Source organism: Muntiacus reevesi, chromosome 3 (genome assembly GCF_963930625.1).
Source record: "Muntiacus reevesi chromosome 3, mMunRee1.1, whole genome shotgun sequence".
Taxonomy (NCBI): Eukaryota; Metazoa; Chordata; class Mammalia; order Artiodactyla; family Cervidae; genus Muntiacus; species Muntiacus reevesi.
Genome location: NC_089251.1, coordinates 6,065,525 through 6,087,099, shown reverse-complemented (window position 1 = coordinate 6,087,099; position 21,575 = coordinate 6,065,525). Strand labels below are relative to the sequence as shown.

At 45.5% G+C, this 21,575-nt stretch overlaps 1 protein-coding gene across 1 annotated transcript in view; it reads right to left on the bottom strand.

Moving 5' to 3' along the window:
• Nucleotides 1–21,575, bottom strand: part of C3H9orf78 (chromosome 3 C9orf78 homolog) — a 416,805-nt gene that overhangs the window by 342,529 nt on the left and 52,701 nt on the right. The window lies entirely within an intron of this gene.

The following is a 21,575-nucleotide window of genomic DNA, read 5'->3' as shown; positions in this document are numbered from 1 at the left end:
GGCATATGGGCTCTAGAGGATGTGGGCTCAGCAGTTGGGACACATGGGCTTTCTCTAGTTGTGGCGCAAGGGCTTAGTTGCCCTGCGGCATGTGGGATCTTAGTTCCTCGACCAGGGATCGAACCTGCGTCCCTTACGGTGAGAGGCAGAGCCTTAACCACTGGGCCATCAGGGAAGTCCCACAACACTCTTCACTTTCGTATCTATATGAGATGATGGATGTTTGCTGAACTTTATTGTGGTCATCGTTTCAGGAAGTGTGTAAGTCAAATTGTGATGCTGTCACCTTAAACTTACACAGTGCTGTATGTTAATTACACCTCAATAAAACTGGAAGAAATAAGAGAGAAAACACTCAACAAATGATCTTCATTGCCATTCCTCCTCCAGGTAGACCTCCATAGGAAGCTTCACTGTGGTCAGAAGGGCCTTTGTTAAGATAAACTCTAAGAGCCAGAGGCTAAAGTCCTGTCCAAGGGACTTTACCTTCAGGGCCTAGGAATTCTAAAGATCTAAAGGTGAAATTTTCTCTCTGAACTGTGCTGGGTGTCATGGCTCACTTGTGCTTTAGTCTTTGTCTTAATTTCAGACTCCCCAGAAAAAACTTGTGAGTTAAGAATTTGAGGGCAAGTAGTTTCTGGGGAGATGATTTTAGGCAACTGATGGCAACAAACTTGGAGGTCAGGATTACTATCACCCTTTTACAGATGAGAAAATAGAGGCTCAGAGAGGCTGAGTAAAAGGATATTAACATTATAATAATTGGGTTTTTAAGTTGTATTTTCTTTTTAAAAAATATTTATTTAACTCCGCCAGGTCTTAGTTGCAGCATGGAGGATCTGATTTCCTGACCAGGAATTGAACTCTGGCCCTCGGCACTGGGAGCACAGGGTCTTAACCGCTGAACTACCAGGGAAATCCGAAGCTGTATTTTCTTAAAAACACTATTTTCCTGGCCAATATGCAAACTGAAAATGTTCAACTTTATTAGTAAGTCAAGAAGTATAGACAAAAATAAGTCTGATACATTTTCATCTACCATATTGGTACAGATTTTAAGAATAACTTTCAATATTGGGGAGGGCGGAGGAGAGTAAAGACTTCCTCCCACTGCAGATGGAAGGATATATCAGACACTTTACAATACATATCAGAAGCCATAAATACATGCTCTCTTCAATTCAGAAACCTGCTTGTGGAAAATTTTCTGTTGAAAATTTTGCAAAAATTCAGCTACAATGTGCTCACCGAGTGTGAATAAAAGGAATAGCAATTATTACGATTGCCTTGTGTTGAGAAAAACGTTCAAAAAATGGAAATAAGGCAGAAAGAGGGCTGGGCATCCCTTTAATGTCATGGAAGGGCGTTTTCTAACAGGCCCACCTGAGGGTCAACTAGTTCTCTCAGGAGCTGTTAATTTCCTTGACTTTCTAGTTGCCATCAATCAAGGATCAGACATTTTACAGCTCTGTGAAGTTAGAGGCTAATTTGTAGACAGCTGATAAGGTACATAGATTTTCTTTTCTGTCATTTAGAAAATAACCTCAAAGATGATCCCTGTGTCTTTGGGATACGGCTGTATCTAATTTAGCAATCTATATCCACATTCTTTCTTTCAGCAGCTATATACAACTCCAATCTTTTTCATCCTGCCGAATCCCTTTCTAATGAAGTTGCCCATGAAACATGATTTATTTGTATGAGAATTTTCATCATTTTGAAAAATTTGCCTTCACATATGGAGTATTAAAGACAGAACACAACATAGATGTCTAATTGTAGGGCATTGGCTAAATAGGTTATGGTCCACTCGTAGTCCAGTGGGTTCCTAAGCAGCCACTAAAAATCAGACGGTAGGAGACCCTCTAATAACATATTGTCAGTAAAAAAAACTATAGATACAGAATGATGTCATTCTTGTTAAAAACAATGTGGGGACTCCCCTGGTGGTCTAGCGGCTAAGACAGTGAGCTCCCAATGCAGAGGGCCCAGGTTTGATTCCTGGCCAGGGAACTAGATCCCTCATGTTGCCGTTAAGACCCAGAGCAGCAAATAAATAAGTAAGAAAGAAAATGAATATTTAACACGCCTCCAAAAAAAAACCCAATGTGCTACTGACTGAACAGCTATATCCCCCACCCTTCATATGTTGAAATGCTAACCCTCAAGGTGATGGCGTTAGGAGGTGGGGCCTTTGGGAGGGAATCAGGCCGTGAGGGTGGAGCCCTCATGAATGGGATTTGCGCCTTTATCAGAGGTCCCAGAGGACTCCCTTGCCCCTTCAGCCACTCGGAGACACAGAGGAAAGAAGGCTGTCCTTGAACCAGAAAGCGGCCCTCACCAGACACCAAAATCCACTGGTGCCATGATCTTGGACTTCCCAGAGTCCAGAACTGTAAAAAATGAATTTTTGTTTTTTACAGGCACCCAGTGTACGGTGTTATGTTATAGCAGCCCAAACAGACTGAGACACAGGTGTAGACAGAGGTCTGCAGTTGTATTAATCAAGATAATAACAGTGCTTATTCCTGGGAAACTGGTTTAGGGAGTGTTTAAAACTTCATTGTGTCTTCCATTTTTCTAATTTTCTGTAATGGACATGTCTTGTTTTTATCATAATATATTTTTTATTTAAAACACCATTTAAAGCTCTATTTGGAACTATATATTGGTAGCCCTTAACATTTTGAGGCTTCTGTATTTTTAAATTTAATTTTTTGGATTGAAATGCAGTAAAATTGACATTTTTTTTTTTTTTTTTGGTGCACATTTCTATGCATTTTTTGGTTGTTGTTCAGTTGCGACCCCATGGACTGCAGCACACCAGCCTTCCCTGTCCTTCACCAACTCCCCCAGCTTGCTCAAACTCATGTCTATTGAATCAGTGATGCCATCCAACCATCTCATTCTCTGTTATCCCCTTCCCCTCCTGCCTTCAATCTTTCCCAGAGCACATGTATAAATTTGTGTACCCATGGCCACCACCAGGATCCAAAACAGTTCTATCACTGAGAAAACTCCTTTATGCAAACTTCCTGACAGTCCAGGGGTTAGGACTCCACACTTCCACTGCTGGAGGCCCAGGTTCAACGCCTGATCAGGGAACTAAGGCTCCCGCAAGCCATGTGGTGTGACCAAACAAATTAACAGAAAACAAACACATTCCTTTCTGCTGTCCCCTTGTAGTGACACCCTCACCTCTCCTAACCCACAGCGACCACTGATCTGTTCTCATCACTATATCACTATCATAGCTCTGTCTTTTTGTGAATGTCATATAAATGGAAACAAACAGGGTTGGAGAGAATCATCAAGAGGAGGTGATGGCTGGTCCACCCAAGAGCTGGATCCAGGCACTCAGAGGCGCCTTGCCCCCCCGCCCTGTTCTTGGAGTGCAGTTCTGTCCACCTTTCCCACAGCGGAAGCCATTCTCCAGGACATGACCTAGACAGAGGAAGGTGTAATTGTGGCCACCTGGACAATAGAAGTGACTGAGCCCAGGGATGGTCCCTAAATAAATGTCAAGCTTCTGGCAGGTGGGTGGGAGATCTACTTGTCCTGCTCAGCCCAGGACTAGTCCGGTAAGCCAGCCCTCTTGCTTGTTTCATTGTTGTGGTTTAGCCGCTAAGTAGTGTCTGACTCTTTGCCACCCCTACGACTATAGCCCACCAGGCTCCTCTGTCCATGGGATTTTCCAGGCAAGGAAGCTAGGGTGGGTTGCGATTTCCTTCTCCAGGGACTCTTCCAGACCCAGGGATTGAACCCGCATCTCCTGGATTGACAGGTGGATTCTTTACCACTGAGCCACCTGGGAAGCCCATCCCCTTCCTTATTTATTTATTTTTTAAAATATTTATTTATTTATTTGGCTGTGCTGAGGCTTAGTTTCAGCATGGGGGATCTAGTTCCCTGACCAAGGATTGATCCCAGGCCCCCTGCATTGGGAACTCGGAGTCTTAGCCACTGACCCACCAGGAAAGTCCCACCCCTTGTTTATTAACCCTCAGTTCAGTTCAGTTCAGTTGCTCAGTTGTGTCCAACTTTTTGCGACCCCATGGACTGCAGCATGTCAGGCTTCCCTGTCCATCACCAACTCCCAGAACTTACTCATACACATGTCCATTGAGTAGGTGATGCCATCCATCCAACCATCTCATCCTCTGTCGTCCCCTTCTTCTCCCACTTTCAATCTTTCCCAGCATCAGGGCCTTTTCCAATGAGTCAGTTCTTCACATCAGGTGGCCAAAGTATTGGAGCTTCAGCTTCAGCATTAGTCCTTCCAATGAATATTGAGGACTGATTTCCTTTAGGATGGACAGGTTTGATCTTCTTGCAGCCCTAGGGATTCTCAAGAATCTTCTCCAACACCATAGACTGTAGCCTGCCAGGTTCCTCTATCCATGGAATTCTCCAGGCCAGAATAACATTGTGGGTAGCTGTTCCCTTTTCCAGGGGATCTTCCCAAACCAGGGGTCAAACCCAGGTCTCCTGATTGCAGGTGTATTCTTTACCATCTGAACCACTAGAGAAGCCCTTTATTAACCCTGCCACCTACCAATCTAGAATGACCTGCCTCTTAGGTCTCTCCTGCCCTCCATGTAGGGGTCAGTTTCCAACCTCACCTGGGAAGCTCTGGAGGGTGTGAACCAAGATGCTGCATGTAACCTTGCTGCCTCCATTCTCTCAGCCTAATGGCTTCAAGGTCCAGGCAAGTTGTTGCTTTCTTGTATTAATAGTTCACCCCCCCCCCTTGCTGCAGAATGGTATGGATGAATATGTGGGGCTTATTTACCCATTCACCCACTGAAGAATATTTGGGTCATTTCTGAGATTTGGTGTTTATGAATAGAGCTGCTATAAGCATTCATGTATGTTTTTGTATGAAGATAAACTTTCATTTCTCTAGAGTCAATACCTCAGAGTGGGACAGCTGGGTCACACAGCAAGTGGATGTTTAATTTTATGAAAACTGTTAAAACTGTTTTCCGGAGTGCCTGCGCCATTTTGCTTTTCCACCTGCAATGAGTGACAGTTCCACTTCCGCCACATTCTCACCAGCATTTAGTGTTGTTGGTTTTTTTTTTTTTTTTTTAAATCTTGCTGTTCTACTGGACTTCCCAGATGGCACTATTGGTAAAGAATCCACTGGCAATGCAGGATACACAAGAGACACAGGTTCGATCCCTGGGTTGGGAAGATCCCTTGGAGAAGGAAATAGCAACCCACTCCTGTATTCTTGCCTGGGAAATCCCATGGACAGAGAAGCCTGGTGGGTACAGTCCATGGGGTTGCAGAGTCAGACAGGACTGAGCATGCATGCACTACTCTAGTAGGTGTGTGGTTCATCTGACAGTGGCTTTAATGTGCCTTTCCCTGGTGTCTAATGACATTGAACGTATTGAACATATGCCTTTCATATGCCTTCTTGGAGTTGTTTGTTTTTTTACTGCTGAGTTGTGAGAGTTCTTTATACATTCTGCAATCAAATGCTCTACCCCCAAGCTATACCCCCTGATAGCCCTCTATACATTCTGGATATCAGTCCTTTGCTGGGTGTGCAGTTCCCCAATGCTTTCTCCCAGTCTGTAGCTTGTCTTTTCATTCTCTCTCATTCAAAAACAACTTTATTTATTTGGCTGCCTTGGGTCTTCGTTGCAGCACATGGGATCTTCATTGCCTCAATGTGGGACCTTTCATTAGGCACATGGACTCTCTAGCTTGATGTGGGCTTAGTTGCTCTGTGATAGGTGGGATCTTAGCTCCCAGACCAGGATTTGAACCCATGTACCCTGCATTGCAAGGCAGATTCTTAACCACCAGACCACCAGGGAAGTTCCTGTCTTTTCATTTTCTTAACTGTCTTTCACAGAATGAACATTTTTGATTTCCTAGAAACTTTTAATTTTGTATAAAAAGGGGGTTTCCCTGGAAACTCAGATGGTAAAGAATCTGCCTGCAGTGTAGCAGACCCAGGCTTGATCCTTGGGTTGGGAAGATCCCCTGGAGAAGGGGATGGCAACCCACTCCAGTATTCTTGCCTGGAAAATTCAATGGACAAAAGAACCTGGTGGGCTACAGTCCATGGGATTGCAGAGTCAGACATGACTGAGCTACTAACACTTATTTTGTATTGGAGTATATCCAATGAACAGTGTTGTGATAGTTTCAGGAGTACAGGGAAGGGAATCAACTATATATACACATGTATCCATTCTCCCTCAAACTCCCCTCCCATCCAGACTGCCACAAAACATTGAGCAGAGTTCCCTGTGCTATACAGTAGGTCCTTGTTGGTTATCTGTTTTAAACATAGCAGTGTATACATGTCCGTCCCAAACTCCCTAACTATCCCTTCCCTCCACATTTCCCCACTAGTAACAGTGAGTTCATTCTCTAAGTACGGAAGTCTGTTTCTCTTTTGTAAATAAGTTCATTTGTGCAGTTTCTTCTTTAGATTCTGCATGTAAGCAACATCATATGATCTTTGTCTTTCTCTGTCCGACTTACTTCACTCAGGATGACAATCTCTAGGTCCATCCATGCTGCTGCAAATGACATTATATCATTCTTTTTTTTTAATTGATCAATTTATTTGTCAGTCTTCTTTAAGCTATTGTTAGCTACTCATTCATTGAAATAGTGACATATTAATTAAAAAAATAACTTCTCAGGGACTTCCCTTGTAGTCCAGTGGTTAAGAATCCACACTTCCAGTATATTGTTCTTGATATTCATTCAAGATATTACATGCATCAGTAGTTTGTTGCTTTCTTGTTGCTGAAAGTATTCCACTTTATAAATGTACCAGTTTGTTTATTCACCTGTTGAAGGATGCTTGTTTTCCTTTTTGTTGTTGTTCAGTTGCTCAGTCGTGTCCAATATATCATTCTTTTTAATGGCTGAGCATTATTTCATTATATATTTGTAACGTATCTTCTTTATCCATTCTTCTGACTACGGACATTTAAGTTGCTTCCATGTCTTGGGTATTGTAAGCAGTGCTGCAATGAACATGGGGGTGTATGTATCCTTTCAGGCATTACCCACCACCCCTCTGGATATACGTCCAGAAGTGGGATTATAGGGGCATTTGTTGTTCTGTTGCTAAGTCATGTCTGACTCCTTGTGACCCCATGGACTGCAGCACACCAGGCTTCCCTGTCCTTCACTATCTCTGCTTGAGTCTGCTCAAACTCATGTCCATTGTGTCAGTGATGCCATCCAACCATCTCATCCTATGTTGTCCCCTTTTCCTGCCTTCAATCTTTCCCAGCATCAGCGTCTCTTCCCAGTATCAGGGTCTTTTCTTCAGCTTTAACATTAGTCCTTCCAATGAATATTCAAGGTTGATTTCCTTTAGGAATGACTGGTTTGATCTTCTTGTTGCCCAAAGGGCTCTCAAGAGTCTTCTCCAGCACCACAACTGAATGCTTTATAGGATCCTAAGTAACTCTATTTTTGGTTTTTTAAGGAAGCTCCATTCTGTTCAAAGCTATCCTGACTGGTGTGAGGTGATATCTCATTGTAGTTTTGATTTGCATTTCTCTTACAGTCAGGAATGGTGCACGCCTTTTCTTGTGTCTCTTGGCCATCTGTATGTTTTCTTTGGAGAAATGTCTATTTAGGTCTTCTGCCCATTTTTTGATTGGATTGTTTATTTTGATGATATTAAGCTTCATGAGCTGTTTGTAGATTTTGGAGACTAATCCCTTGTCAGTCACATCATCTATAAATATTTTCTTTCTGTCTGTGGGTTGTCTTTTCATTTTGTTTATGGTCTCCTTTGCTGTGCAAAAGCTTTCGAGTTTAATTAGGTCCCCATTTGTTTATTTTTGTTTTTATTTCCATTACTCTGGGAGACGGATCGAAAAAGATACTGCTGCAATTTATGTCAGAGTCTGTTCTGCCTATGTTTTACTTTAGAAGTTTTATAGTGTCTGGTCTTGTATTTAGGTCTCTAATCCATTTTGAGCTTATTTCTTGTGTGTGGTGTTGAAAAATTATCTGATTTAATTTTTTTTATATGTAGCTGTTTAGTATTCCCAGCACCGTTTGTTGAAGAGACTGTCTTTCCACCATTGTATAATTTTGCTTCCTATGTTGCAGATTAATCGACCAGAAGTACTTGGATTTATTTCTGGGCCCTCTATCTTGTTACATTAATCTATATTTCTGTTTTTGTGCCAGGAACAACCATACTGTCTTGATGACTATAGCTTTGTCAAATTTTAAGATTTTTTGATAGGGATTGCATTGAATCATCTGTTGATTGTCTTGGGTAGTGTAGTCATTTTGACAATATTGATTCTTCCAATCCAGGAACATGGAGTATTTTTCCATCTGTTTGTGTCTTCTTCAACACAGAAGAAGCCCCAGATCATGAATATATTATCTTTTATGGTTTTTTTTAAGTTTGATAGTTTTATATTTTTTTATGTTTAGATCTACAACTCATTTGAGTTAATTTCTGTCTAAGGTGTGAAGTTTAGGTCAAGGATTTGTCGAGTTGTTGTGTATGGACATCCAATTGTTCCAAGACTGTCTGTTGAATTGCCTTTTCACCTTTGTTAAAAACCAACTGGCTGTGATTATGTGTATCTATACCTGGACCGTCTCCTCTGCTCCACTGATGTATTAGCGATTCCTTTACCAGTACCACAATGACTTGATTGATAACTTCCGTGTAGTAAGTCTTAAAATTGACTATCATGAGTCTTTCCATGGTAGCCTTCTTTTTCAAAATAGTTTTGGCTCTTAGTTCCCTGTCTTTCAGTATAAATGTTAGAATTGGTTTGTTTTTCTCTTGGAGACTGCTAGGATCTGTATTGGAATGGCATTAGGTTTACAGATCAATTTGTGCAGAATTGACATCATGGCTAAAGTGAGGCTTCTTATCCATGAACACCATATGTCTTTTCATTGCTTTTATTTTTTTAAACATTTATTTATTTTTGCCTGTGCTGGGTCTTCACTGCTGCACGGGCTTTCTCTGGTTGCAGAGAGCAGGGGTTACTGGTTTGCGGTGTGTGGGCTTCTCACTGCAGTGGCTTCCCTGTTGTGGAGCACCAGGTCTAGGCACACAGGCTTCAGTAGTTGTGGCACATTACTTAGTAGTTGTGGCCCATGGGCTTAGTTGCACTGCAACATGTGGGATCTTCCTGGACCAGGGATTGAACCAGGGTCCCTCGCATTGCAAGGCAGATCCTCCATCACTGGACCACCAGGAAGCCCCCGTCTTTTCACGTCTTTAGATTTTCTTTGCTTCCTTTCATCTACACTTTGTAGTTTTCAGTGTATGGATCCTATAGCTGTTTTGTCAGATTTATATCTAATTATCTCATTTTGAGGTACTATTGTAAAATAGCATTTAAATTTTTTTATTTCCAATTGTTCATTACTAGTATACATAAATAAGATGGACTTTTCTGTGTTGATCTTGACCCTGCCACCTAGGTAAACTCACTTCTTAGTTCTGGGATTTTGCCGGTTGGGAGTGGGGGTTAAAAAATTCATCGGAATTTCCTATTCTGACAATCATGTCATCTCAAAGGAAGAACAGCTTTATTTCTTGCTTTCCAGTCTATAGCCAGCCCCCTCTCCCACTTTTCCTGCCTTATCATGCTGACTAGGACTTCTAACATGATGTTGATGAAGAGTGGTGAGAGTAGCACTGTCTCCTTGCTCCCAGTCAGAGGGGGAGGGTGTTCAGTCTCTCAGCAGTGACTCTGATGAGCAGTAACTGTAGGGTTTTTTTTTTTTTTTTTTTGTAGATTCCATTTATCAGGGTGGGTCAACTTATTTCTATTTCTATTATTGCGAGCTTTTTCAAGAATGGATACCACATTTTCTCAAATTCTTTCTCTGATCAATTGATACAATCACGTGGCTTTTCTTTTTCAGGCTGACCACATGGTGGGTTACTCTGATTGCTTTTGAACACTGAACTAGTCTTACATTCCTGGGATAAAGCCAACTTGATCTTGGAATATTATTCCTTTTATGTATTGCTGAATTTGCTTGCTGATATTTTGTTGAGGAGTTTTGCATCTCTGCCCATGAGAAATACTGGTCTCTGATTGTATGTCTTTATCCAGTTTTGGTATCAGGTGGTGTCATAAAATGAGTTACAAAGTGTTCCTTTCTCTTTTATTGGGTAGAATTTCTTTGAATATTTGGTATGATTTACCAGTAAATTATCTGGACAAGGAGGCTTCCTTTTTGGAAGGGTTTTAAATTATAAATTCAATTTCTTTATTAGTTATAGGATGAGTCAGGTTATCTATTTCAACTTAGGAGTAAGCTTTTGTAAAAACTTTTTTTTTGAGGAATTTGTCCATTTCATCTAAATTATTTGGCTTATGTGCACAGAATTGTTCTATTATTTGTTATTCTTTTAATACCTGTGTGCCTGTAGTGATCTCTTATCTCACATTCCTGATATTGATAATTTTTTTCCTTTGTCAGTTTTGCTTGCAGTTTATCAGTTTTATTGATCTTTTTCAAGAAACAATCTTCAGTTTCACTGATTATCATTTTTCTGATTTCAACTTTACTGATGTCAGCTCTTATCTTTGTTTCTTTCCTTATGCTTTAGATTTATCTTAAGACTTTTTCTAGTTTCTTAAAATGGAAACTTAGGTTATTGATCTGAGATCTTTTTTTCCCCAATATGAACATTTAATACTATAAACTTTCTTCTAAACACTTCTTTACCTGCATCCCAAATATTCTGGTACATTGTCTTTTCATTTTTCTTATTGATTTCTAGTTTAATTCCACTATGGTCAGAGAACATACTTCATATATTTTCAGGTTTGTTATGACCCAGAATCTGGTCTTTCTTGGTGACTGTCCCAGTTGCAATCAAAAAGACAGTGTGTTCTCATGTTGGGTGGAGTGTTCTGTAAATGTCAATTAGATCCAGGTGGTTGTCGGTGATGTTCAATTTTCCTGTATCCTTGCTGGTTCTATGAATTACTGTGATAAGCTGAGTGACCACACAGAGGATTTGTTCAAATAGGGGACAAAGTTGAGGGACAAGGCGCCTTGGTCATCAAGAGGCTGAGTCCTCACGGCTGCACTGGTGTTCATTGCACTGTCCTGGGAGGCAGACGCATATTTGTTTGAATCACCTCAGTCCCCCTGCTTCCTAAAGGGGAGCTCATGGCTAACATCTGAGTTTCAAATGTCACCTGTGGACATCCAAACACATATATACCTAAAATCTTATTTTTCATCTCTCCTGACATTTAAAAAATCTGTTTGTGTATTCATAGCTGCACTGGGTCTAGGTGCAGTGAGCGGGGATTACTCCCTAGTTACGCTGCACAGACTTCTCGTTGCGGTGGCTTCTCTTGTTGCAGAGCATAGGCTCCAGGGTGTGTGGGCTCAGTAGTTGTGGCACAAAGGGGTAAATGCCCCATGGCGTGTGGAATCTCCCAGACCAGGGGTCGAACCTTTGCCCCCTGCATTGGCAGGTGCATTCTCAACCACTGGACCACCAAGGAACTCCTCTCATGACATTTTTGAGGAGGGAAACTTGAAAACGGCTGGGTCTTCACTTCCTTTCCCCCGCTGACCTCCTAAGGAACATTTTGCTGTTTTCTCTGAGACTCTGGGCTGAGAAAAAGTAATGGGTAGAGAAGTTGAGATAAGTCAAAGGGGCTAAATTAAGTTGCGTTTTAAAAAGAGTTCATTGCTATGAAGGAGAAAATACTTGATGTGAAAGGGTGTGGAGAGGAGAAATTTAGAGGTGCAGCTGTGAGGATGAAATGACTTCAGGGGAGATGTGTTGAAAGCAGACTTTTACAGAGTTAGGCAAGATGTCAGGAGGTGTAATTCCCCTTCTGCCATACTCCAAGAGCCTTCAGTAAAGGCTGACTTGACTCTTTAATGCCTTTGAGTCACACTTGTATTTCTTTGGGCTATGACACCTTGCCGAGTTGGACCTGAAGGTCAGTCAGAGGCCAAGCTGTCATTCAAGGCGTTAATTTAGGGGACACCCTACAGGAGTTTGGCAGAGTAGGGTTTCTTTCTTTTCAGGCCCAGAAGGCACAGAACTATGCTCCCTACGCCAACAGGGGAGACTTGGCAAGAAGGTTACCCGTTGGAATTCAGAGAACTCCTTAATTTTGAGAGTACTGTATTTAAAGTGGATCACTTCCTCCAAAAGCAGGTCATCAACTCCCTCAGCGCACAGTTGTCTGGTTACATCAAAAAATATATTTTCCCCTTTGTCAAGTTCACAGAACTAGGAGGAATCACTTGGTAAGGGGAGGGCTTTAATTAGAAATATTTGAGGGAAAAAGAGGGGAAACTACCCATCCTAAATCCTGAACCCACCTCCTCCCATCCCTCTCCACCAGCTCTCTGAATTGTAAATGGAAAGGAGAGAATTAGAACCAATGATAATAACAGCTTGCTGTACCCAACAATTATTGAGTGCTTGCTGAATGCCAGATCCTTTCACATGCAGTGAAAGCACCTAGGCCAGGGCCTGACATTAGAAAGATGCTCAAAACCTGTTTGCTGACTGACTAACACTAGCCAGGTCTGGCAAAGATGCTTCAGTGCTCAGGTATTTTGCTCCTTTTAACGATAAGTCAGCTGCCATCTAAGGAGAAAGACAATCCCATGAAGCCATCTCTTGAATAAAGCAACATTTTTCCACCTTCAGTATTTCATCCTTTTGTTATAAATGGCGGAAACTCAGCCCAAACAATCCTAAACAAGAAAAGAGAACTTATCAATTCCTATGATCACACCACAGAAAATAGGGGATGGGGAGCAAGGACTCAAAGAGTAATACCCTTCCCTCTCTTCCTCCCTCTGCCTCTTGGCTCCGCTGGCTTCTCTCTTCTACTACAGGTGGTCTCTCCCCACATGGAAGTGCAGAACATGACTGCAGGCCTGCCCCCTGCTCACAGCCTTTGAGCCCTGCAAGCCCAGAACCAAGAGTCTCCCCCAGTAGAAATATTCCAGGGAAGGATGTTGATTGGCTCCACTTGGGTCACATGCCTATTTCTAGACCAATCCCAGGAAAGTATTCTGATTGGCTCCGCTTGGCTCACATGACCATCACTAGACCAATCTCTCTAGCTGGAGAGATGGGACAGTATGATTAGTTCAGCCTGGGTCATGTGACCTTCTTTGTTGGGAGACGTCTGCTGAAATCCATTTCCCGAAGCAATGGAGCCCTGTTGTCAGTTGTAGGCAACAGAGGCGAACTTTTGCTCATCTCGGCAGTGCAGTTGGGCGCTCACACATGAGCCAGGGAATCGTACTTGGTGCTCACCAGGTGGAAACAAGCCCTCCCGGTCCCAGTCGGATGACTAAAGGCTGTGGCTAGTACCACTGCCCCTGCCACACCAGGAACTTGATCTTGCTGCCACTGTCACCAAGGAGCCAGCAGCTTTTTTGTGTCTGGCTCTGGACCTGCAGGGCAGCAGAGGGTATCTGATGGGTACAGCCTGTAGCATCTGTGCCTGAGTTGCAGGGGAGGGCAGGAGATCAGGTAACTGTATTTTAATATTGTGGCTGGCCAAAACTCAAAACAAATGTCCACTGCAGGGTATATATTGAGCATTCATGCAACAGCCACTAACCACTTTGTTCCCAAAGCTTCTGCTCCTGCAGAAGTAAGCCTGTATCTACTAAATGTCAAATGAGAGGTCACCAGATCGCCTTTTGTAGTGGAGTCCACCCCATAAATCTTGGTGCTTGGCACACGACTCCTCTTCATGCTGAGAAGGTCATGACTTCATGTCTGGGCTGGCAAGTATCATTTCTCTCTTTCAGATTTTCCAAGCTGGGTTTCTTAGGAGGCAATTCCAGGCGCCATTAATTTAAACATCTTTAATCTGATTTATTTTGCAATTCCCTGCTTTAATCAAAGGTCAGCTGTCCCAGTTCAGTTGTTAGGATGAATCTGTTTCCTTGACGGACAGCATCTTCCCGACACTGTGGATCTTTTGCTGGAGATCTCTTGAGGGCAAACTGAATTGGCAGGAAGTGAAAGGAAACTCAGGGGGTAGGGGTCCTGGGTGGTGTATGAATCCATCATCCTCCCCCAGAGGTTGAGCTCAGCTTTACCCAGAGGCAGAGGAAGGCCCCGGCTGCCCTCCCTAGATCCCCTAATCCTTGTGCATGCATGCATGCGTGCATGCGTGCACACTCAGTTGTGTCCAACTCTTCGCAACCTCAGGGACTGTAGCCCTCCAGGCTCTTCTGTCCATGGAATTTTCCAGGCAAGAATATTGGAGCAGGTTGCCATTTCCTTCTCCAAGACATCTTCCTGACCCAGGGATCGAACCTACATCTCTTGTGTCTCTTGCATTGGCAGGTGGATTCTTTACCAGTTGAGCCACTGGAATTCTCCTTACTCTGTTTTTCCACTCACTCTCCTCAGACAGCCATGTCCTGCCTTAAAAAAAATCTTTTTATTGTGGTGAAATACGCATACCATAAAATTCACCATGTTAGTTATTTGAAAGCATACAGTTCAGTGACCGTTCATATATTCATAGTGTTGTACAACCCTCGCTGCTATCCAGTTGCAGAACATTTTCATCACCCCAGAAGGAAACCCCCATAGCCACTAAACAGTGGCTTGCCCAGGTCCCCACCCCCAGCCCTGGGCTACCAGTCTGCTTTCCGTCACCATGGATTTGCCTAGTTTACATTCTGGATGTTTCCAGATTCCACAGATGTGTTCCATACAAATGGAATCATACCACTATATGGCCTTTTGTGTCTGGCTTCTTTCACAATGTTTTTGAGGTTCATCCACATTGTAGCATGTGTCAGAACTCCTTTCCTTCTCATTGTTGAACAATATGCCATATTTTGGGCTCCCCTAGTAGCTCAGCTGCTAAAGAATCTGCCTGCAATGCAGGAAACCCGGGTTTGACTTCTGTGTTGGGAAGTTCCCCTGGAGAAGGGATAGGCTACCCGCTTCAGTATTCTTGGGTTTCCGTGGTGGCTCAGACAGTAAAGAATCTGCCTGCAATGCGGGAGTCCTGGATTTTTTTCCTGGGTGGGAAAGATCCCTTGGAGGAGGGCATGGCGACCCACTCCAGCATTCTTGCCTGGAGAATCCCCATGGACAGAGGAGCCTGGTGGGCTACAGTCCCTGGGGTCGCAAAGAGTCAGACATGACTAAGCACAGGACATGCCATGTTTTGCTTATCCATTTGTCTGTGATGGACATTTGGGTTGTTTTCTCCTTTGGGCTAGCGTGAATAATGCTGCTATGAGTGTCCATGCTGAAGGACAGGCATGTCTCAAGTGAGAAGCTTTTGGCTGCAAGTAACGGAGAGTGCAATGCGATTGGCTTAACTCGGAAGGAAAATGCATCATTGCCTGTGATGGAAAGGCAAACCTAGGGCAGCTCCAAAGAGCCCTTCTCTGCTCTTTTCTTCTCCTCAGGCTGGCTTTCCTCGTGGTTTTGGGCCGCAAAGTTACAGGCACGACATCACTGAGTGGAAGAGGAGAGGCTCTTTCTTCCTTGTGCCTCTTTTTCTAGAAGTTCTATAGTTTAACTTTTACACTTTGGCCTATTAATCATCTTAACTTCATTTCTGTGTATGGTGTGAAGTTGGGATCCAGGTTCATTATTTTGTTCCATACAGATATCAGATATCTAGTTGTTTCAACACTGTTAGCTCAGAAAGGCTCCTCTTTCCCATTGGGACCTCTGTCAAAAATCAGTTGCTGGGCTCGAGGGAGAATAGATGCGTGTATATACATGCCTGAGTCCCTTGGCTGGTCACCTGAAACCACTGCAGCATTGTTAATCAACTACATCCCAATACAAAACAAGAAGTTTAAAGTTGGGGGAAAAAATCAGTTGCCCGTGGATGTGCAGATCTATCGTAGGACTCTCTTTTCTGTTCTATTGGCCGATTCCCCTTTCTTTCTTATAAATTGGAGGATAATTGCTTTACGATGTTGTGTTGGTTTCTGTCATAGAGTGGCGTGAATCAACCAGAAGGATATCATCTTTCTTTTTGCCCATACCACTCTGTCTTAACTACTGTTGCTTTAGAATAAACCTTCAAATCAGATAGTGACCTTGTACTTTTGTGTGTCTTTTCTGGAAACACCCTAGCAGGAGATCCCCTTCACATCCCACTGGCCAGAACCGCATCAACTCCCATTCCCGGCTCAACCACTGGCCAGGGGACTGGGACCACATGAGTGAGCTAGCCCATCAGAATTTCGCTTGCAGAGGGGAATGAAGAGTAGACACTTGAACCCAAAAGTCAAAGGTGAAAGCCGAGCTTTCCAGGGAGAAGTGGGGGGAACTTTAGGGTAAGAAGCCAGCAGTTTCTGCCAAAATGCCCGAAACAGTTCAGTGGAATTTTTAATCATGGGAGAGAAAGAGAGAGAACAAAAGAATAAAAGGGACTGACAGGAAACCTCAACTCATCCTGGATATTCTTCCCAGCCACTGATGACAATGACAAAGAGGACATCATGGCCGTAAATGACAACAAGGCTTAGCATACAACACAGTAAGCAATGACCCCTTACCAATGAGCCGGGCCCCTTCCCCCCTGCTGACAGCATCAGGGGCCCGGTGACACTTGAGATCCATCTGGGGGACAATGGTCGGGTCTGGATGGTGGGGAGCAAGTCTTGATTCTCTTGGCTGTGGTTTAGCTCCTTTCATTGTTCAGCCTTGGAGGCATGGGGATGAGTAACAGTTCCTGTAACTCTTAAGCTGCTCAAGTATTTCTTGGGACCGTCTCAAACCATTCCTTAGGGCACATGTGACTTGGAGGCTGGTCCCACAGAGGGATGGATTCGGCAGTAAATCACTCAAGTGCCTGGCTGCCTGGAGCCCGCACACCGCTGTGATGAGTCTGGCTCCCCGGCTCCTCCTTCTTATCCTCAGTAGCTCCGTCTTCTTGACTTGTTTGTCAGTTCTTCAACTCCTCGCTAGTTCTGTCCTCCCGGGCCCTCACTCAATTCTTCAATTCCTTCTAGAAGAGAGAAGCAAGGCTTTGAGGTGGTTCCTACCTCTCCAGCCCTGGGTGTGTGATCACGTAGGGATGGGCAGACTTATATATGTGTTTGCTCTTCTCTCTCCTCTCATTTTCCCCAGGCAGTTTGGTGAAACATGGTAGGCTATGACTTTACGGCATTTCAAAGGTGCTGAGAGTCTGAAACATAAGTCTGAGTCCAGCCCAAGGGCTGCCCACCAGGGCCCACTGTAGCTCTAGAAGTTCTGCTTGTTGGGACTCCTGTACCAGTCATCTGCCCACGTTTCTAACGTAGCGTGGAGTGAAGCAGCTGATCCCAGGTCTTAGAGAAAGGTGGGCGTGGCTGCCGAGTCCAGCCTGGACAGGTGACTTTGCCTCTCGGAGCCTCAGTTTCCCCATCTGTCACATGAAGGGTAAGTATTGACCTCCGTGGTCGTTAGGGGAGAGCTAAAGAGGCGCAATGCAGACTGTCTGGCACTCAATAAGGATGGGGCAAATGCTCTCCATCATTAGTATTTTTACTCTTTCAGAGGAAAAGAGCAGTTTCCTTCAGGGAGAAGACGAGTGGGACAAGGCGAGAGGTGGGTGTTAGAATCACAGAGGCTTGGCACTTCCCTAGCAGTCCAGTGGTTAAGCCTTCACCTTCCAACGCTGGGCGTGTGGGTTCGATCCCTGGTCAGGGAGCTGACATCCCACATGCCTCCTGGCCAAAAAAACCCAAAAGGTAAAACAGAAGCAATATTGTAACAAATTCAATAAAGACTTTAAAAATGGTCCACATTAAAGAGAAAAAAACTTAAAAAAGAATCAGGGAGGCAGAGACTAGGATGCATTTAGGCAGTGGGATGTGAGGAAGGGTAAGGAAGGCCTATGGGTGGGGAAGGGGCCACCTTTCTTGGACCAGCCGAGTGTCTAGAGCCCCAGGTTTTGATCCAGCCCCTCAGCCGGTCTTGGATCCCAATGTGGACACAGGAGACAGGCCTGGATGCCTAAGCCAAGTCGGAGAGTGGTGGGAGGAGCCATAACAGTGCATGCCTTCTTCAAGTGGATGGGCCAGACCCACGATGCTCTCCATAGCAAACATGTGGTATGCTAGGAAACAAATAACCCCACTGAGACCGCTCTTTCTGGAAACAGGGGAAAGATGTGGATTATCTTGAGTTCAAAAATGTGGGCTCCCAGGCGGCCTATAAAGTCAAGGTAGTGGGATAGAAGCTGATTGATGAGTTTGGTTATGTTTTCTCTGGCCTTTCTGTGTTCACACTTGGTGCTGTAAGGCCTCTTCACTTGGGTGACCATGGTTACATTCTTGGGGAGCACTGAACACCCAGAGGGGCTCAGTGGGGCCATCCTGGATGGTGGGTGCCTGCCAAAGGCTCCTTTCCACGGTAAGGGGAAGGGAGAGAGAGAGAGGCTTTGCCGTGATGATTGCAACAAGTTCCCTTGCCTCCTTCTATGTCTCCAAGGGACCCCGGAAGTGGTTCTAGAGGTGGGGGGCTGCAGGAACCACTGGAGGTCATCTTGTCAGCCCCCTTCCACCTCCAAGAATCCTACAAATGGGGAAACGAGCCAGAGAAGGCAGGGGCCTCGCTTGAGGTCACCAGGCTGTCTGGGGACTCAGATGCATGGTCCCACGGTTCTGGCAATCTGCCTGAGAAGCATCTTGCTTTCTGTGGGTTCTGTCTGCTCTCAGCGCCTCTGGGGAGAAGGCTTATGGCTTCTTGGAATCTATAAGCTTGATGCTCTGAACTTGTGCTGCTGTGACCTTTCTGAAAGGCAGACTGGAGCAGGTTGCTTCCCAAAGGGCCATCTTCAGCAGCTCCAGGGCCTCTGCAGAGACCCCCAACGTGTGACCTTTGTTAGACACGTGAGGCCCTTCAAGAGCCGGCCTCTGTCCCCTCCTCTACCATTCCTCTCCAGTTGCACGGACTAGCAGGAGGTCTCTCGCATCCTCTGCCTTCGCATATGCTGTTCCTGCTCCTCGAATGCCCTTCCCTCTTGTTCTTGAAGGCTTCTCAGTCTATCCCCATGGCCTCCTCTGACCCCTTAGGCTCAGCCACTCCTTCCTCTGAGCTCCCAGAGCTCTCGATCATTCCCCTATTAGCACTTATCTCATTGACTCAGAATGATTTGTTTACATGTCTCTTCTCCCCAGGGTAGGAGGCATGCCTTCCACATCTGTATGTCCTCCTTCCCCCAGCAGTGCCTAGCAGAGTGCCGGAAACCCAGCCTTGGCTCAGCCAGTGTGTGTGGAGTGGATGGCCGAGGGACGTGTGTGTCCTCAAAGGTCCCCCTGCACGCGGCCTGGAACGTCACCGCCTGTGAGCTGTGCCTGGCTCCTGGCTCCTGTCCCCCTTTGCCTTCCACAGCTGGGGCCGCTCTTCTCCCTCCAACAGCTGGCCCAGTCCTGCTCAGACTCGGGGGAGCCACAGCCTAGCCCAGGGAGATTTAAAGAGCCCGTGCTCAGAAGTGCAGGTGATTCAACCTCCTTTGAGTTTGACCGCGAGTTCTGTTGTCACCTGACTCTAGACTCATGGTTCCCACCACATCCATGAGACAGGCAGCTCCCTAGAGACCATTTTCCCCAGAACTTAGTCCTTCTTATGAAGGAGTCTAGAAGTAAGTCCTCCTGGCCTAGCCCTATTCTAGAACTGAGTCCTCCTGGTCTAGCCCCGGTCTAGAACTGAGTCCTCCTGGCCTAACCCCGGTCTAGAACTGAGTCCTCCTGGTTTAACCCTAGTCTAGAATTGAGTTCTCTGGGTCTAGCCCTAGTCTAGAATTGAGACCTCCTGGTCTAGTCCTAATCTATAACTGAGTCCTCCTGATCTGGTCCTAGTCTAGAACTGAGTCCTCCTGGTCTAGCCCTAGAATTTAACTGAGTCCTCCTGATCTAGCCCTAGTATTGAACTGAGTCCTCCTGGTCTAGCCCTAGTATTGAACTGAGTCCTTCTGGTCTAGCCCTAGTCTAGAATTGAGTTCTCCTGGTCTAGTCCTAGTCTAGAACTGAGTCCTCCTGGTCTAGTACTAGCCTAGAACTGAATCCTCCTGGTCTAGTCCTAGTCTAGAACTGAGTCCCTGAGGATATGTGTCACTTCCCTCTCCATGGCTAGAGCCCAGACACTGGGCCTCTCTGATACCCGCTGACCCATTTAGGCAGCAAACCTTCCCTGGGTGCCTAGTATGTGCAGGTACGGGGTCTCTGCTGCCACAGACCTCACAGTGGGGATGGGAGGAGCAGCGATGACGCTGGTGATGCTGGGTGGGCAGCGCTAGGACAAGAGGTCAGACAGGGGGCCCTGGAGTCACAGGGCAAGGTGCTGAAGTAACCTCAGAGGTGGGGTCTGAGCTGAGATGAAGGGGGCAAGGAGATGTTATGAGAAGGTGGGGGGGGGGTGCTTCTTCCTGGTTGAGGGCTCCGGAAGGGCAGAGTCTGGAGAAATCTACCACCATGCCCCACATACAGACCAGAACCTTAGGTCGTGTCCCTGGGACTGGCTGTGCCTGTCCTGGGAGCGTGATGTTCTCAGGGGAGGGACTGAAAAGTGAGAGGACTGTGGCTGCCTCCTGTGGTGCTCCAAACCCGGCGAGCCCACAAAGCTGTTTCTTCTTTATTTTGTTGTTTAGTTGCTAAGTGGTGTTCGACTCTTTTCAACCCCATGGACTGTAACCCGCCAGGCTCCTCTGTCCATGGGATTTCCCAGGCAAGAATACTGGAGTGGGTGGCTGTTTCCTTCTCCAGGGGATCTTCCTGACCCAGAGACTGAACCCAGGTCTCCTGCAATGGCAGGCAGATTCTCTACCACTGAGCCACCTGGGAAGTCCCTCTTTTTTATTTATTCAGTCAATACTGAGTGAGTCCCCAGCATGAGCTAGGGACTGGGCTGGGAACTGGGGTTGGGGGGGGGGGTCTGGTCTGGGCAACGAAGGTGCATTCTTGCCCAGAATGCATCAGGAGAGAGGCATAGTCAGGAGAGAGGCATAGTTAGGAGAGAGGCATAGAAAGAAGTCATGAGAACACAGCGTGGGGTTAGCGGTGCTGGGGCCCCAACTCTCTCCAGGTGGTGGGAGGGAGCCCCGTCTGGGAGAGGATGGCCATAGGGACCCAGATAGCACCACGAGCATCTCACCTGTGTCCCAGAACCCTCACGTGGGAGCCAGTGAGACCGGTGGGCAGAGGGAAAGCCCCACCGCTTGGAGTCATCAGATGACCTATGGGCAATGTCTTATCATGCTTAGCAGAGGCAGCAGAGCCGGGGGGGGTTGGGATCCTTCTCTGCTATTTGAGAGCTGAGTGATTTTGGGGCAAAGGACTGAGCTTCTGTTTACTCATCTGTAAAATGGGTTGTGTTAATGCCTCCCTCTAGGGTTGCAGCCAGCCTCTGAAGAAAGAGTAACTATGTGATAAGGTTTAGCAACGTCGTAGCTGCTCAACTTCTGTGCCTTGATTATATTAGCCGTCCTAATAGACAATAACTGGGACCCACACATCCCTGTCGAAAGAAAGGGAGTTGCATTTTGTGCGTGTGTGTGTGTGTGTGTGTGTGTCTGTCTGTCTGTCTGTCGGGGGTTTTTTAGGGAGTTGGGTGCTGG